Genomic DNA, 18,871 nt, shown 5'->3' with positions numbered 1-18,871 from the left:
AGCCTGCTTATCGATACATCACACATACGCACACATACATATAAGTATAATGAACCACCCCAACACTTTCATTCACTTCAACCTAATTAGCCCATTCTTAATAAGCGCACTCATAATTACCATTCCCGCAACAGTACATTTCTTTAAGGCACTTTACTAAGTCAAAGACCACAAATCATTCACTACGACCCCCTCTAACACAAAGTTTGAACCAATGAGCCTTCGTGGCTGTTTCGCATTCTGAAGGTGCTGGGTTCGAGTTCCACCTAAACCCCAAGTTTCTTTTGAGCTCGATTACTTTTATTTTGTTACAGAAACCACCCTGAGACATTTGGCGTCAATGCGAACATCCTTTGACCGTTTAACAAATTTTATTAATTCATTACCTCCATTGGGAGTTTTCGCCCACGTCCAACGCACGGTCAACGCACGAACAATGCCGACGACGTCGGATTTTCTGCGTAATGGGGCCCCTAAAGCTATCGCTTTACAACGCGTGCTGGTCAGTCCAGGTAGCTAGCGAACGAGATGATGAAATGAAAGCGGAGCCGCTTGCCAGTGAAAAATGGTTCCCACAAAGGGAACGTTGCGAGAGTCAGATTCCTGGGCAGAACGTCAACAACAAACATAATGTATACTTGCAGCCGGCACTTCACTAAAATATAGCCGTTCCGTTGCTCTTTCCAACGCGGGGAATATATCAACGGGACCTAGTTGAGTAAAGGAACAGGTAACTTGGGTTAACGCGTCCCCTTTGTCTAGTTGATTCGACACCTTGGTTATCAGCGGTGTCTGCTTCCTCGAGTGAAGCCAGATGAGCTCTGACAGCTGGGCGTTGCGAGAGCGTGCATCGGAGCTGGGACTCACAGCCGCGTGTGAGAGGCGCTCCAGCGCGAGATTGAACCATCATCCTCGGCTCACTGTGCTCCCTATAAGGGCTGCAGAAACATGCATATTTTCTCTTTTCCTCAACCTCTACTACTACTCTACTACTACTCTACTACTACTCCAGCTTTTGTAGCTCAGCGTTCCTTCAGCCTACGTCTCTTACAGCTAGCAATCTTTTCGAACAAAAAGACGTATCCTCGAACAATACTGTGCGATATACCTACGAGCATGTCGTGCAATGTACTGACCAAAAGTTAACGTACTACAAACTGCGGTATGCGAGTTTACCGCCATTTTATGCTTTCCTGTAGTATGCAATCACTTTGCTGATTTCTTTTGAAACTTTTCGCATGAAACAGGCGAGATCTCTCTAAATTGTATCTCTGTCTCTTTGTCTCTATTTTGCAGAAGACGCATCCCTGGCTCCTACTTTAGTCCAAGAGCTAATCACGGCTATCCGCATACGTTCATCCAGACATCTATACAATTATCCTGCCAAGGTACGAGTAACCTTGTCTTGTCGTAATCCTTCTAGCGCCTTTAGTTGCATTTATTTCTATACACCATTTTCCGAGATCCGTGCAGTACTGCTATAGTGGTACGGTTCTCGTCTGCCACATAGCAAGGAGTCTGGGAAAGGGGCTCGTCCACTGCTCTCCCACAGTGTCCATTGTGCGCCGCCTAATTCATCCGTGATCCTTCATTAATGCCGAGGAAAAAGTATATGCGCAAGAAAAAAAAAACAATCAATGGAGCGCTCTGTACTGTCCTTTTCATCACGCCGGTTCTCTTTTCTCGCGCTTAATTTCGCCTCAGCGTTGCAAAATACACGAAGTAACCCGAATGTCTTCATTAACTACGTGATCCTTCGGTCAAGCTGATGTCATGCACGGGAGTACTATAGCGTATACGGCAAAAGATGAGCCCGTCTCCTTGTTCGCGTTCCTGATTGCCTGACGCGACCCGTATGCATAGGGATTATACCGCTTTTGTCGATGTACTGCTGGTATAATTGATCTAAGCGCGAATTTTCAGCCATGGCTGTGGAAAGACCGGAGCTATCATTGCAAAGCGGCAGCCGCGTAGGACGCACTTCCGAATTATTTCCCGCATGGCGTCGCTGCATCTCGGCGCGCCCTTCTTACGCCGTGCGAGAAACACAGTTTATTGTAAGTGAAATGTGTACGATGACGAATCCGTTCTTTTGGTTAACCTTACGGAACCAGCGTTGATCGATAATACAGCTCGGTATTCGTGTATAGCTTGAAAGAGCTAGACCCGCCGACGCCTATAGCGACGCTACGTTAAAACGTATACATACGGGCCCGTATTATATATTTTGGAACGATACTTTTCATTTTACTTTCCGTTTTACTTCCGTTCCCGCTATTGCCGATATCCGCTGCTCTGCGGCGCGGAATATAAGAAACGAGCAAAATAGTACAAAAATAATCCTTACAAAATACGCCCCTGAAATGCGCACTATGGCTCTCGTTTCCGAATTCCGGAGTACGTTGTCGTAACGCGCAGATGACCTAATGTGTTGGGTCGTACATGTTACGCGGCCAAATAAATATGTTTGTCCGACTGAGACAAAGAAGGCTACGCGGGCATATGTGTACAAACAATGTTTAGCTTCCGTAAAATCTGCGGTGCTCGAACATTCCGACAAGAGCTACCGCAGGCTTTAGGGATAGACTTTGACAAATTAGGGCTACGACAAGTAGGCCAGATTTCCTGTGGAATTGATTCTATAATCATCGAATTCGAAAGTTAGGAAGACAAAGGCGCAAAGGTGTGAAAGCAGTTATTAGAAGCAGTGCGATCGGCGCTTCCATACAAGAGATGATAAAGTACTAAGTAATGTCGAAGCAGACGCGCTGTCACGTGATCGTAAACCTTTCACGTCACTGAGGTGCCGGTTCTATATACGGTGCCACTCTATGGTCCTCGCGCCATATATTGGCGAAACATCTGGCGATGGATCGTTGTAACCGCCTGTTTTCTCATGACATTGAGCAAGATCAATTTTGTTTACAGATAAATATTTTTTTTTTTCATTTTGCTTTTAGACTTCCTGCGGACGAAAAGTGACAAAGTAAAGGTTATCTCTACAGGAACAGTCGCGCGTATTCCCAAATAGAGCAGGCGTCCCGCGCTGCGCGTGTTGGCTTCTCGGCGTCGATGTGCTCAGGGCGATAGACACCGAAGAGCCAACAACGGAGCTTGCGAACGCGCATAGGGACCTGGCCTGACGAGATGGCGAGACTTTGGCACCCGAGTTTGGCGCGGCGGCCGAACGGTAGTATAGGGTGGCGCGAGCGCGCGAATTGCATGCCGCCGCCGTGTCGGGCCTTCGCCGTACAGCCGGGCACGTGCTCCGAATGCCCGGCGAGGTTTAGGCCCCACGTCGTCACCGTCGTTCCTATGAGGTCGTTCGCCGCCCACCCCTTTCCTCCCTCTCCGCTGCTCTTTTTTTATTTATTTTTACTTTCGAAGCGAACGAGCGACGAAAGCGCACGGCGTTCTGTTGACGAGCGCGCGCGTGCGCTCTCTCTGTGCGATGGGAAGCGGGCGTGCTCGTGCTCTGAATATCGGCCGAGCTTCCGTTTGGTATCAGTAGAACAGTGCAGCGCTGCGCCAGCCAGAGTTGCGACGTCAGCTAATCAGGAGGAGCTGTTTCCTTTCCCGAGAGCATATAACAACACTATTCGCGCGGTCGAGATTGGCCGACACCCGTGTGCAGGACCATCAAGATAGCCAACAGTCCGACAGCACAGATGCCAGGTTTGCGCTACCTTTCGCTAAATCTTTGTGGCTCTCTGCGAGCCAGATAACGCGTTAGCCCGGGGGCGGACGAATGGACCGACCTGCCCGTGCCTGGAAGAAAGAGTCGTGATTGGCCAGCCGGTGCGTAATTACGTGCATTTGTCTATCGCTCGAGCGAACGAGATTTAGATGAACGAGCGCGCTGGTGCTGGTAGCTTACTGAAATATCTTACATAGGAAAAGCTTATAGCCAATCCGTCCCGCGATTCTGTACCTCTAGCTTCCGCAACGATGCACGTTTTTATGGGAAGAGGCGGCGCTTTGCGCGCTCGCCTCGGCAAACGGGATCGCAGGGGTGACTGCAGCCTGCTGGCTGGCTGACTATAGTTTCTTGCGCGGGACGTGGTGGCGCTGTTGCCGCCTGCCGGAAACTGTCTTGCCCCGAACTGTTGTCGTTGGCAATGAACGTGGAATTATGAATGTGGCTCAGAATACCGATACGTCGATTTCTCTGTTTCGGATGAGAATAAGAAATGGAAACGACGTGACGGGAGACGTTTGGCCGAGCAACAGCTCGTTTCGGTGATTGTGCACACATTCTTTGACATTTGCCTTTCGGGTACGCTTATCTGGGCGGAATAGACAGGAGACAGATATCATATTGTTTATATTGTAGCGCTGACGGATAACGAAATAAGTAATCTTAGTAGGCGATAGGTTTCTGACTTTTGCTTGTGAATCTGTGTGAGCCTTTTATCTGCCTTTTGATGCGCATGCGTGCGCCCTCCGCTTCCTTGCAAAGTATTCATTAAACTTTAGTTGTAAGAGCGCGTCTGTCCTGCCCATGTCGTTTCTTTCCGCCCTTATTTCGCTCAACGACACAACACAATGCACCAACTCCATGGCCCAACAGTCAACGATTCCGATATTACATTTCATTTCCCCTTGGAGAGGCATCAGTCCGGCAAATATCTTTCCGAGGACGTTGTATTCTCCTCATTCGGTCTTTATAAAACATGCAGAACTCCAGTGGCCGAATTCGCAAATCGTTCCGTTCGTAAGTACTCTTTGTCAAAAGGCCGGCCGCCTTCACTGATGGTATGTCCAACGTCGGGATTGGCTGTAATTGGCTCTTACGAACAATTCTAGCGCAAGAGCTTCCTGAAAATGTGGGTCCAGAGCCAGTGGGAGATCCACACGTAGCAAGACAGCAACTGCGTTCTTACAGAATTGCCAGGCTTGGGCTGAACAAGTGCACGGCTGTAGTTTCCTGGACCTGGACCCGTATTAAGAAAAAGATCTTACGTTATAATTGTTCATAGGAGTAGCCTCTGGACAATGCGGATTCTGGACATGTTATTATCGAATGCAGACAGCAAACGGCAAGGGCCACTTACGGATGAAAATCTTTGTAAATTTGGCCCCTGGGGCAGAATCCACAAATAATTTTACTTACAATAAATCTGACATAACGATTGGCTGACATCTGCTCTTATAACAGTTCTAGCGTTATATATATATATATATATATATATATATATATATATATATATATATATATGCGTGTGTGTGTGTGTGTGTTTGTGTGACTTAGGACCATGTATACGGTTTGCTATTACAAGCTTAATGATAAGCTCCGTCTAGTTTCACATTCATCTCATTTGTTCCGTGCTTAGATTGTTTCTAACCATAGGCTTAACTTTGCTGCAGGAAAACGCTGAGTTGCTCCTTGCCTTTCATTTGCCTGTGGAGAAAGCGATGCTTGACAATCAGCGCTCTTCAAGTCTGATAGGACAGAGTTAGTGAAGAAGCTAGAAATGAGTCACGTTTATATCCTTGCTCTTGTTGACTCAGTCTTGCACTCTCCGCAAGATAAAGAGAGAGAGAGCAAGAAGAAACGGAGGGGTGTGTGAGGGGGTGGCGATGGAAAGAGATTACATTGGACGATGTAGTACTGTGTACAGAAACGTCAGTCTTTAGGGGCCGCTGGGGAAGCACTGCTTTTTTTCCCCCTAATATGTACAGGCCTTGGCGACACCGAATAACTTTAGTGGGTCTGCGAGTGTATGTGCTGTTTGTGTGATCAGACCAGCTTCTGACTAAACTCAGCATCTTTCTCAAAACAGCGCGTGTCGAATGTAGTATGTCATTCTCAGCTGATTGCTCAGGAAAGTTAGGAGTTGAAACTGCGCTCGTAACAATGATGATGCATGCAATTTTATTGCGCGAATGCCAGATATGACCAAAGAGCGTAACAAACGTAATAGACCCTCGTCGTAGTAGGAAATCGACAGAGCAGCCAAAATATCACATATCGGCGATTGCGTCAAACAGAGGCTTTTTTTTTTTCCTGACAAAACAAGCAAGTAACAATGCCAAGTTCTGTTTAAAAAAAAATAGAGAATGCAAATCAATGTGTGCGTACGTGTTAATATCCTAAGGAGGCACCATTCACCGCTTTTTTTACTCCATACTCTGGTGCCAGTACCTTCAATGCAAGCCATCTGAAAGGTTTTTGCTTTGTGTGTATTTCATTTCGGGACTGATATTTGCATAATATTGTATATGAGATGGGTTCTCCGAAAAGTGGCGACGTCGTATACGTCGGCCTCCTAGAGCTTTTCTGAAGGATCAGGTTTCCAGGCACTTTTGCACAGTGTCCGTGTTTAGGCACTGCCGTATCGATTTAATTGCGCACACGGAACAACACGTGCAACTCTTCTGCACCAAGAAACATCGTCATAAAGAAAAGGAAAAAAGAACACTACCTGCGACGTGCAATTTCACGCGGGTAACTGAATCCTCGTGTTGTTTCACGGTCCCCGTTGTTTCTAGACCGCGATGTGGATGGAAATCTACGCGAATCTGCAAATTCTTATTGATTCCCCTGACTCCGCCTGAAAACCAGCTCGCACTTCGCAGGGTGCAGCCGTGTTTATGCGTCAATGAAGCTACTCAGAGAAGAAAAGGGTTCCCGTATATATCCCACCGCCTTTATATCGCACTTGTCACATGTCTATACGGTTTTCGAGTTAAGCAAGAACGAGTCTTGTACTGTAAGGCCCAGCCAGTGCTGTATATGACACGTCGGCCAGTGTTACCGACGCACCGTTGAAGCAACTGAAAACTCGCGGCTTGTAGTTTCTACGATGTCGACTTAGTCGGCTGGGTGCAAACAGCGCCCGGAGTCAACACATCTGCAATCGCCTTTTGCCGCTGTTATCGGACGGCTTTGTGCACGCAAACAGACTACACCCACAAGAATGCCAAGTGTCTCCGTTCCGGAACTATAGCAGTTGTCTTGTGTGTTCAAGCTGTTGAGCTATCTGTAGCTTTGGGTGTTTCAAATGAGTTGGAAATATCTAATAGTTCATTCCACCTGCAGGGACTTCGCACCAGCAGTGGCGCATCTTGACACAATGTTTGCCAACATCGTTCTTATCAAATATGCGTATTGCAAAGTGCCTAACTAGTCGCCGTGCGTTATTCAACCATAATATTACATTTAAGTGTTAACTAGACACTCTCGTTAGTTTCGATCGCTTGTTCTTGGTTTTGTGTCCCGCAATATCGAGACCTAAAAGCAGACATTGCAAGCCCAGCCTGAAGAAGTGTCTTCAAGGAGTTATAGCCACAATAAAATGGCGCATTGACCGTTATGTTATTTCCTAAAGTCATATTTGTCCACTTCATTTTTAAGTATATTTCGCCCCTTGTGTGCTTCTTTATTCGTTTGTTGGCTTGAAAAAAAGAAATGCGTGTGTCGCTGGAGCTTGCTACGCATTTCACTAAACAAAAGAAGCAGCCGCTTTTGGCCGGACAGAACTAATCGTATATACACAACATCTTCCTCGTCTTAGTATTGAGCCTTCGCGACGTCTCCGCCATCGGTGAGTCGTCATCGCTTGGTTACAGTCATCTAACTTGGTGACGCCGAAGACTGCGATACGGGATCCAATGCGCCGCACTTGTACCGGCGCTTTACCTTTGAGCTAACCGCCGTGCCGCACTTGCCAAAGTCTGGGGGGCCTCCGGAACTCCGGCCGGCCAACGATCAAGAGCCGCCGTTTTCACCTTTGTCATTTCCATTCATCGCGGAAATGCGTATATAAGCGGTGAGCTGCCGCTGAGCGACGCACCCTGGCCTCTTCGCTGATCTGGCATTCTCCCTTATCCTTTGGAGCTCCGCGTGGGAGTCACCTTTCTAAGTTTCGTGTGCGGTTGCTGCCCGCGCACGCCGGGGCGATGCTAGGTAAAAGAAAATAAAGGGAAAAAAAAAGAAACTTGGAAAATCAAGAAGATGCAAGAGAAGTGGCCAGGGACCGGGCGGCCTCTCCTGCGGTAATCCGATCTCCGGGTGCGTCCGCTCCGAGCGCTGCTGTCCTTTCACTGTCGACAGAGCGCGCGCCCCTATCTATCGCCGGCCTGGCCCGCGACGATAAGGTCTCCTCGCGTCCGATGAATGCGCCGCGCTGGACCCGTCGACGGTTGAGAGGGAGGGGGGGGGGGGGGGTGAGGCTGTTCAGGGCTTGTCGATTGTTGTGAATTCGTTCTGGCCCCCCCACCGCCGTGAGTCAGTGGGAAGGCGCGTGTTTCTTCGCAAGATGTGTCACGAGCTGCTCGCCACGTCGTCCCCTGTCCTTCTGCACCCGGATCGCCCCTTGCAGTGACAGTGTGTCCCCGGGTTTTCTTCGAAGCCAGTTTCCTCCCTCGCTTGAAATGGCGGCACTATCTCTAGGCATTCGCACCGCGAGCGCGTGCGATTGAGTTTGGCGGTCGTCCGCAGCACTTCGCGCCTCTTATCAGACTCCTCTATCATCCTTTTTTGGGGTGAGCTGACGCACGCTTGAGCAAAGTCGACGTTTGAACTGTCAACTCTGGATACGATGAGCGTGAACGACCACGCCGACCGCCATATTCTCCGACGCGGAGTCTGAAAAAGCTGTGTGTGTTCCGTTCCGTCAGAGTGAAAAGGGATGTACCTCCCACGCCTTCGAATGATTATCGCTTTTTGCTGGCTGTAAGTTCGTTCTTGTGTTGTTCCCTCCACCGTGCTGTGCTGACTGCTGTCGCCATACAAATTAAGTGTCTCGTCCAAGTGCTCAAGTGGATAACATTCTTGCCAGGTAAGAATTTGCTCGTTTGACAGTTGGTCACGAGCAGTGCGCTAAAACCCTTCTGTGTAAATTTAGCGTGAGTGGTATGGTGGGGCAGAACTGTTGGAGTGTTTCCGCTGATATATCGGCGCTATGGAGAGGCTCGTAGTAGCGGTGCTTTTCTCATGAACGGCATTTGTATTCTCCAAAGAAAGCAGCTCGCACCGCGCGGCTTCGATGCCACTACCATGCAAAATTAGGTGCCGTGCCTTCCGTACACATTGCTCAGAGAGTATAATTGACTAACGGACACTTGGTGACACGACTTCGTACCTACGTGGTGTGCCTGAATGGGGCGCTTCAGGCAGAGCAATTGCCGTGGAAGAAAACCTCTCTGCCTTTCCTTCTTGTCTCTCTCTCTCTCCTAGGAAGAACGTCAGCTTCAATTTTTCTGTGTCACCACCGCGGACTTTTCGAAACCTTTACATTTTGTTTTCTTTCCGGATCTGAGTACACCGTGTAATCTACCCCACATTACGACACAGTGCAAACGGAGCGGTATCTATCGGGGCAAAGGGAGCCGTACGTCGCTTTTCGAGAGAAAATCTAAATTAAAAAGAAAATACATATAGTATGCATGCGATTCTCCGTGCGCTCGTTCTACCAACGAGCGGTGACAGTGCGACACTAGCGCCATCTTCCAGAAAAACTGGGAAACAGGCCGGAAGCAACACGCGCCACGATTTGGCGCGCGCATTCTTCAACGGCTCAGAGGGTACCTGGAAGTGTGGACAGTGCGCTTCGATGCTACTTTCATCAGGATGAGCTCCGGTGTCGATGCGCATTGTAATTCCAACCGGCGCAAATTGATAGAGCGAAGGCGCTTCCTCCTGATTAAACATGATCGCGTGCCCGGTATTCTGTCGTTCTCCTCAGTGATTTTGCCCGCTGAACGTCCCGACGTTCGATTTTGCGAAGCAGTGCCTTCATTATGCTTTTGTGCTTCAATGGATAAAACGACGTTTTGTTGAGAGAGTAAGTGAACGCCAATGCATTTCTCCGCAAAGTTCGGGAATTATTATTTAGAAACGGGCGTCATCCTGAGAATTCGTTCCAAATGGATTCACCTTGCGAACTCCACGGCTAGAATTTCTAAATTGCAACATGGGTCAGAAGGTAATTAGGTAAAAGCTTAATTAGTTCATTTTTGTTAATTAGTCGTTTATGCATTTAAATTTTTTGTGCAGGTAATTTCCGCCTCTTCGAGTAGACCAGCTCATGAACTAGGATTGTGCTATCTGCCACAGGCAACCTTTAAAAATGTTTGAGATGCTTTACTGAAACACCATATATATATATATATATATATATATATATATATATATATATATATATATATATATATTATTTGACAGCGAAGCTGTAAATGGCTAGGGTTGCATATATTTTTCGTGTTTGTGCGTCAACAATAAAAATACAGCTGGGTGAGCGTGGGCCAATCCGTTCGATCCGTGCCGTTCAATATATATATATATATATATATATATATATATATATATATATATATATATATATATATGGGCGCTATAACGTAAAATGATTCCAAACTGTTTTGATTCCAATTTCTGCAATCAGCCTCCACGATTGGTCAAAACATTTTCGGGCCGCTCCCAATTTCGCCTGTCTGTCACGCGACGTCACGAAAACCGCAATAGCTCCCCATCTGATATAACATGTACACACTGATTATGCTTGATTAAACCGCACAAAAGAAAAATAATCATTCCTGATTCGATGTCTTTTCACCAGTAGCTCTCTGCTATTGGCCCAATGTTATCTGGCTACGCCCACTTCGCCTGTCTGTCACGTGACTTCACAAAACTGCGAAAACTCACCACGTCAAAGTGACGTGTACGCTAAAAAAATGCATTAATATGCCGAACAAAACTGAAAATTTTTCTGAATAGCCACAGACTGCCCCGTTCCCAAAGGAATCAAAGATGGCTGCCCGCCGATCGTTCAGGGCCTCGCTACTCGCACCTGCCGGTGAGCATGTATTTATTTGCGCATGATAAACCTTTTTGCGTGGCAATAAAACGTTATCGAGCCCTTTCGGCATGCATACGACCTCGCTCTGCCGACTCTTCCTTGCTGAGGATCCGTTTTAGCAGCAATCTTATCCTTCCGTTGCACGCCGCCGCGATTTTCGATCAGCCACCGCAAGCTAAGTAAGGCGAAGCGGATCAATCGGAGAAGCCGGCACCACCCTCTGCATGCGGTTATCTATTTTCACTGTGCTTGCTCGGCCCCATCGAAACCCTCTCCACTAGAGCGTCCTCTTCGCCTCTTGTCAGCCAATTAGATAAGAAAAACCGCTGAGTGTAGACAATGTTATTGGTTTTGAAAGCGAACAAACGTGACATCCTATAAACGAGGAGAGTGTTTGATTGGGTTGTTCAGACAACGCTGCGGGTCACCGCCCGATGCTTGCGTCGGTGGTTACGTAAATTTGACGTCAGGAGTTCGGAATCAAAACGGTTTGGAATCATTTTACGTTATAGCGCCCTATATATATATATATATATATATATATATATATATATATATATATATATATATTATTTGACAGCGAAGCTGTAAATGGCTAGGGTTGCATATATTTTTCGTGTTTGTGCGTCAACAATAAAAATACACCTGGGCGAGCGTGGGCCGATCCCGGAGATAGCGAAATACTGGGCCGACCCGCGGCGGAGGTGAAGCAGGCTTCAAGCACTCCGCCCCTAATAATAATAATAATAATAATAATAATAATAATAATAATAATAATAATAATAATAATAATAATAATAATAATAGCAAATGAAATATATAAATCAAGATGCATTGTTTCAAGTCTATGGATACACTGGAATCGTTTGTGAACAGCACATGGACTGACGAGCAGGAGGCGCTGCCTTATACGCAAAGAACAAGAGAGAGAGCAAGGAGAGGAAAGGCAGGGAGGTCAACCAGAAGACAAAATGTATGTACAACCATACACCCTTCACTCGCAAGAGGACAATGCCACCGACTGTGGGGATGTCCGTGCCGTACAAATGAAAGAAGCAATTGTGACATCCACTGTGTATATATCTCCAGGCACACCCAAGTGCGATATCGAGAAGTTCATGACCACGCAATTTGCGTGGATTAGCCGTGATAACACTACCCCTGTGATCATCGTTGGAGACTTCAAGGTGGACATTTCAAAACAAGACAAATTGTTCACTAAATTTTTGCTAGGAGCGTTTGCTTTGGACTGCCGCACCAATCCAAGTCACTCAACTATTCAACAACGGTCGTGTACAGATTTAACTTTGGCCAATAATCTGTCTAAGGTTGTGACCGAACCAGTCAGTGTATATCGCAGTAATGGCAAAGCTATCGTCACTACCATTGCCAAATGATGAAAACAGATACATGTACCCTTGTCTAACCCGGTGTCTTCGAAGTGCTACAGCTTCGCTGGTCATCCACCTTCACAGAGGGGAATCGCTCCTCATTTTTTTTTTTTCATGCATAAGCGTATCGTCTCGTGCTTCTAGCACATGCAGCGGTTGCGTCGAGAACCATTCTTTTTCGTCGCTCTCTACAGCAGTCGCGTCTGTGTAAACATTTGAGTTCTTGCTGCGACCTGCGGGGCATTTTACTCCCGACGAAGCGAATGATACTGACAGGCACAAGACACACAGGGGTATAAACAACGATGTTTATTCTGCTTCCAGGTGATAACGCCGAACAATTGTAGCGCATTCTTCGCACGTCCGTCGAACAGGAAATAAAGCCTGATGATCATCAACAAAAGTTCCCGAACACGCGGAGAATGTCGCCGAGAGCGCCGTCGCGCGGCACACATTAGCTTTACAAAAAAAGAAAGGAAAAAACACCGTGCACAGTGGGCGGTTCGCTCACTGGGGAAGGGACTTTCCTTCGGTATAGCTGGCATCGAAACTTGGAATGACGAAGTTTTAAATGACGAAGTCAGTTCGCACTCGCTCTATGGTGGCAGAGCTGGGAAATTCGAAATAAAGGCGGAAAGGAAAGCCAATTACGGTCGCAAAGTGGAACACTAAAACAATGGCGCCGTTGCGCGCCGTTTCGAAGTTGAGTGGTCGCCGAGAACAAAGTTATTTTCTCGTTCCAGAAATGCGCGTTGCCTCCATCGAGTCATGTCCCGCAGCGCGTCATTCGGGAGCGACGCGCGCGCCTCCGTTCAAGGCTGTAGTCGTCGATCACTCCAGCTCCGGCCAAACAGAGGCACGTCGAACGAAGTAATAACGCAGTTATACGCGCGTTTCAGACGTGTCCGGAAAATAAGTAAAAAAAAAAAAAATAGCGGCATAAAGGAGCGACGGGAAGCGAGCGTCGCCGCGGAAGAAGAGGAATTCGAGTTGTATCCAAATGAGATGAAAAACGCGCCGTGTTGTGTCGCCGAAACTAAGAACATAAAAAGGAAATAACGTGCCGTCACTTCATTTCTTGTGCGTCGGCGCCGCATTCTTTCCCTCAGTCGTTCGGGACGGCCCTCCCGGCAGAAATTACGGAAGCCGTTGCATTTTTCTGCGTTTCGCCACCAGCTCGCCAGTTTCAGTCGGGCTTTTAGCGGGTTCAAAGGAGCGACGTTGTGCGACGACGACTTCATGGAATTACCTCTTCGCGAATACGCGACTCGCGCTCGGCTTTGTCTATTTTTTTGTTCTTCTTTTATATCTTTCGGCCACCAGTTACTCTATAGTGGCTTTTTTTTTTTTTTTTCGCGCGGAGGAACTGAGCTTTCCTTTTGAAAAACTGAAGCCACGAGCGTCATTAAATGTTTGATTCCCGGGAGGAATTCTATTACTCCAAGCTGCCAGAGCGCACCGCTTGCGCTATAACTTTGCTTCGCAATATCGACCCTTTGACTTCGTACTTTGTGCGCGGCTCTGTGAGCTATGGGCGCCGTTTCCGAACGGAGTTCAATAGTGGGAGCTCTGCCGCTTGCGCCGCGCGGTACGCCTATTAACTCGCCAAGCAGTCAGCTTTCTGTATTATATGCGCTTCTTTTACACATACGGGTTCTGCGTTATCTTGTGACCGCCGGGACGAGCGCTTGAACATAGCTCTGTCGCGAAACGAAGTTTCGTGCGTGTGTGTGTGTGCGTGCGTGTGCGTGCGCTAATACGCAAACACTACGAAGCATCGAACTTCCATGTGAACTTGGACCGGCAGAACTCTCGGCATTTCATTACGAAACTTTAGAGAGGCCTCGCCCGCACCCCATTCTCTCTAGTTCTTCATTTTGTTTTCTTTCTCACCTTTCTTCATTTCGTTCGTAAGGCTACGAAGTTGGAGAAAAAGTAATGATGCCGCTTTCCTTTTAATACAATCTTTCTCGGCGCTGATAACGTCATTGCACTGTGACACAGTCGGGCGAGGATGAAGCCGGGAATAGAACATGGGGTTATCATGCCGGTTCACTTGCGAGCCAGATAGTTTCCCGTCATTCTTTCAGACAGCAGTCGACGTAACGAGCTGGGCTAATGAATTCTCTATCCGGCCATGAAACCGCCGAGCATAACATGCGCTCCCAAACCCTACAGCTGGCAATTCAGTTCGACAGCTGAGGGTAAACACTCCCGGCGCCCGCTTTGCTAATTACAAACCCCCCTCCCCTGTTTCCGAGACACAAGTAGCGCGGCCTGACGCATTAACGAGTTCGTTGTTACGAAACCGACCCACATAGTTGCGAGCCCTTCGCATACGGCAATGAAATTCAAATTTTCGGTCCGTCCAACTAATCAGCTATTGCCCGCTAGCCTAAAAATTGTGGTGGCTTCGCTGTTGATTGTATGCTCTTTCCCGACGTTTACACTGAATAGTGTTTCGATGTTCCGTCGTTATACACGGTGTTTCAGTTCACTTGGACCAAACAATAATAATATGTAAATGCTGCGTAGCTGGACAGAACCGAGGCAGTGTTGCTTGCCGTCGCTTGGAGATACTCAGCTTATTTTTCTTCTCATCCCGCATAATTATATAATTAGTCTTAATTAATTAATAAGCTTCACAATTATTATAGTTAGACGAAAAGTGTAAATGAGAAAATTGTAGAGCAACATTAAACAGTCCCGATACAGCTTTCTGTTGCTCAACACGTTCTACATAAAAGTGTTTTTCCGAGCGTTAAAGAAGCCCGCAAATACACGCAACATTGCCGCGCGACTGGCTGCTCGAGGTACTTTGCGTGTATTCGCGGGCATCTTTGATGCTTGGAAAAACATTTTTCTGCGTCATTGCCCGTGTCGATCAAGGACATCAATAGCGCCTTTGTGTATAGTGCACAGTGCTGAGGCAGCTCACCGCCGTGTTCCACGAACTGTCCTGGTTCCATTTAGCCTGCTTACAAACCGTGTTCTATTTATGTCGCCCCAGTCTATTCCTCTCTGCATATATATTTCGTCTCTGGACAGGGCCTGAGTCTCACGCGAGTCTGACCTGCGGCTACTTGCTGACAACGCATATTGTGCCATGACTGTAACACGTGAGATATGCAGCCTTTGGCGAACACTAGAGGAACGTTTAGTGAATATTTCTCGCCGCTGTCGCCGCCACTGAACGGAGCCATCTCTTGGGCAACAATTGGAGCGAGTACTCATATGTAAACCCTCCCTTTCTCGTACAAACTTTTCAACTGCAAAGTGATGGTTGCAGGCTTTACGCGATCGTATGCGGTCATGGCATACCAAGCCCCACGAAACGAAAATAATCTGGGAAAAGTGGCACCCGACCGGCTGCCACACGGGAAACGCGTGTCCCTTTTCCAGCCTACCTGCGGTGATACACATTGTCCAGGGTGTCACTGCAGGAAGCGATATCCGGGTGTCTAGTGATAACGCTCGGTGAACGGTGCCGCGCGCTCAAAGTTTCTGCGTCGTCCGGGAAACCAGTCAATGCAGAGTAGGCTGATGCCATTTCCGAAGAATGCGGAGTGGGGCACGATGACTGGCCAGCGAGCGGTGGAAGGTGTGTGCAGTGTGTGGCTGCGTCGTATATCTATCTCAACTCGATGCTGGCTGTTTTGCGGGCAGTTTCTCTCGTGCAGCAGAGCCGACGCCGTTATTGTAGCGAATCTTTCTCGCCTACCTATGGTTCCGCCTGGGTCGCGGTCTGTATGTCTGTGTCGATCGCTCGGTCGGTCGCTGGTCGGGTTGTCGCCGAGTAGATTCGCATTCACTGACATTCAAATTCACAGCACCGGCCTGCTGTGCGGCCACAACTGCAAAATATATAGGAAGCGGGATTTTTTTGGAGCTAACTGTGTTCAACTCCACTCGCCTTCAAGTCGCATCTCGGAAGGCTTAACGTTACACGACGCGCCGAGGTCATTCCGCTGACGCGTTGATGCCATAGTGTGACGTACCTGAACCCCCAAGCGGGCCCCAATGCGCTCGAGCGCCTGTGGACTTCTTGTTCTCAGCCCATCGATATCTTTTTTTCTCACATATGTATTTAAGTACTTCGAATAAAAACGTTCCTTCTGTATACTGATGCAGCATGTAACCAGGATAGCGCAACAACTGTCTTGCAACAACTCACATTGTGGCATCATATGCCAATTTGTTTGATCTCGAAGCAATGTTTGCTGGACATCTATTCTTGTTATTCATTTCTTTATTACTGTATATTACGTTTGCTTTTCTTACTACAACAGCTTCCTTGTGTTATTTTTTATCTTTTAATAATGCACGTAGAAAAGTTTTGTACTACCGCATTTTGTACTTCTAGCTTCATTTTTATAACCCTTCCCGTCAGTAAGGATTTATAAAGGAGCCCTGAGGATATCACAGATAAATAAATAAATAAATAAATAAATAAATAAATAAATAAATAAATAAATAAATAAATAAATAACGTCAGCTAAGACATCACCGAAACGTACTACTAGGGCCGCAGTTGTGAAAGGATAACACAACAATACAATTTTATGAGGAAACTTTGTGTATTGATATTCTAAGGTAAGATTTCCATAACAAATATCCACGTTTCTTCGTGGATAGGAACCTTGTACGAAGTCGCTCTAGCTTGCACAGCGTTGCGTAGTGTACGTTTTTGCAAACCAGCTTCTCGGCTACTGCAAGATCAGCACCCACGCCCGTCCTTCTTGGGCTATACCTCCCGCGCCAACGCGGCAAGTATGAGCAGTAAAACGGCTGCGCGTCGCATCGGACCTTGGCTTCGGTGTCCGCACCAGCGTCCGTTGCACTGCGCGCAACTTGCGGGACAAGTGCCCCGTCGTCACCGTCGACAGCTTCTCGCTGCGTACGGCGGCGCAACACCCGGAGAGACCCAGGGCGATGCGCGACGACGGCCCCGCGCTCTTATCTTATCGCGGCACACCCGTCTCGACTCCCGAGAGCCCGCTGCGCGGACCGAAGGAAAATATTCGGCGGCGGCGGCCCTTATCGAAGCGTCGCCCCCCTCCCCCCATCCATCCGCCTATTTCTCACTATCCCGTGTCCCTTGGAGTGCAGAGCAGCCGGCTAGTTCTCCGGCCGCTTGCTTGTTGCTCTTTGTTTTGGCGCGCTGTTCTCGAGTTATTCGATTCGGTTTCCCGCTGCCCCCTCTCTGTAAAGCCTGCCCTTGCCCGTGCTTTTGTTCGGACTGCTGCCGCTGCTTTTTATAACACATTCGTTCTCTCCCTCTCCAGACTTTTCGCACCTTTCCCAGTTCGTTCGCCGCCGAAAGTTTGAGAGTGGCGTGGTCGAGGACGCCTCTTATCGCTGCCAGTAGCTCGTCCCATATTTTTTGGCATTTATTCGACGAACGCCCTATGAGTGGCTCACCGAACTGTCCTCTGTACGGCTAGCATTCGCAGCCAAAACAAAGCAAGCATGACCGTTACTGCTTCAGCGCAGCTTATAATGTGCGTAAACGGTCGAAGGTGGCTATATTATCGGGCCCCCTTATTTTTTTTTTTTTTTATCTTTCCAGAACTCTGCGCTGCGCGAGCAGAGTCAAACTTGTACTTATCCATGGTGAAGCAATATCGCAGTCAATGGCGAATGTGAGTAACAAAGTACAGCGGTAGTTTGTCACTCCCATTCGTCTTACTGCGCTGTTAGTTATATACCTCTAGAATTTTAATAGCTAAAAATAGTTTGCATCGTCTAGGAACGCTTTTCTTTCAACTTTCGCTGTTGTCTATCTTCTTTTCAAACGTTAGCCATTTTCAAAAATAAAACAAACCCGCCGCAGTGGCATTGCGGCTGTGGCCGTTACACTTTATTCGGCGACGATCGCTTCGGCGATACTATCGCCTTCGCATGACGTAGTGCTCAACCAGCCAATCAGTTTATCCGATTTTGCTCAACCAGCCTATCAGCGCGCGCCTGGCGGTGATACTATCGCCGAAAGTGGTCGTCGCAGAATACGCCCCCTGAGCACGAGCTCACGGGTTCGATTCTCAGCCGCATTTCGATGGGGCAGAATGGAAGAAACGTTTGTTTTTCTGCGCATTGGGTGCACGTTAAAGAACCCCAATGGGCCAAAGATAACCCGGAGTCCCTTACTATGGCGTGCTTCATAACTCCGGTTTTGCTCTGGTACGTTAAACCTCATGAATCAATCAGAAAAAAAAAAAAAAAAAAAAAAAAAAACAAGCCTGCCTCTGTATAACTCAAAGAGCCGAGAACGAGGAAGACGGGGTCGTAAATAGTATCACGGACGCGCATGACGTGTTTGGAGATTTGCAGGCACATTTCCGAAGCATCTTCTACGCATAGTTGTGATTTGCTGCACAGCTGATCTAGCCTTGAGACAACGTAGGCACCAAGCAATGTCATTGCTAATGCGACATTGCTTTATTGCCAGCAAAAGCTACGTTTTGGTGTGCCTAGAGAAAAAACTCGCGAGAGTTAGCGTCCGTTCTCTTTTCTTACCCGACCATGCTAATCTCTGCCCATTGTTTATGGTGAGGTAATGTGTTGTTCATATTTGTTTCTCGACGTTATTCGTAACTGCAGAGATCGGTCATGATTGCTGGGAAAACCAGAGAAGTGCTTCATTTGTGAACATATAGCGATTGTCGCTTTTTCTCTATC

At 47.6% G+C, this 18,871-nt stretch overlaps 1 long non-coding RNA gene and 1 pseudogene across 1 annotated transcript in view; one reads left to right on the top strand and one right to left on the bottom strand.

The window, feature by feature from the left end:
- LOC119449628 (uncharacterized) overlaps window positions 1-18,871 on the top strand; it is a 203,036-nt gene that overhangs the window by 153,226 nt on the left and 30,939 nt on the right. The window contains exon 4 of the long non-coding RNA XR_005191243.2: window positions 1,297-1,388. This is a non-coding gene — a long non-coding RNA (uncharacterized LOC119449628). The remainder of the gene's footprint in view (window positions 1-1,296; window positions 1,389-18,871) is intronic.
- On the bottom strand, window positions 11,453-11,595 carry LOC119451172 (U2 spliceosomal RNA; annotated as a pseudogene).

The sequence above is a fragment of the Dermacentor silvarum genome, chromosome 4, assembly GCF_013339745.2.
Source record: "Dermacentor silvarum isolate Dsil-2018 chromosome 4, BIME_Dsil_1.4, whole genome shotgun sequence".
Lineage (NCBI taxonomy): Eukaryota > Metazoa > Arthropoda > Arachnida > Ixodida > Ixodidae > Dermacentor > Dermacentor silvarum.
This window is presented reverse-complemented; position numbering and strand designations above follow the sequence as displayed.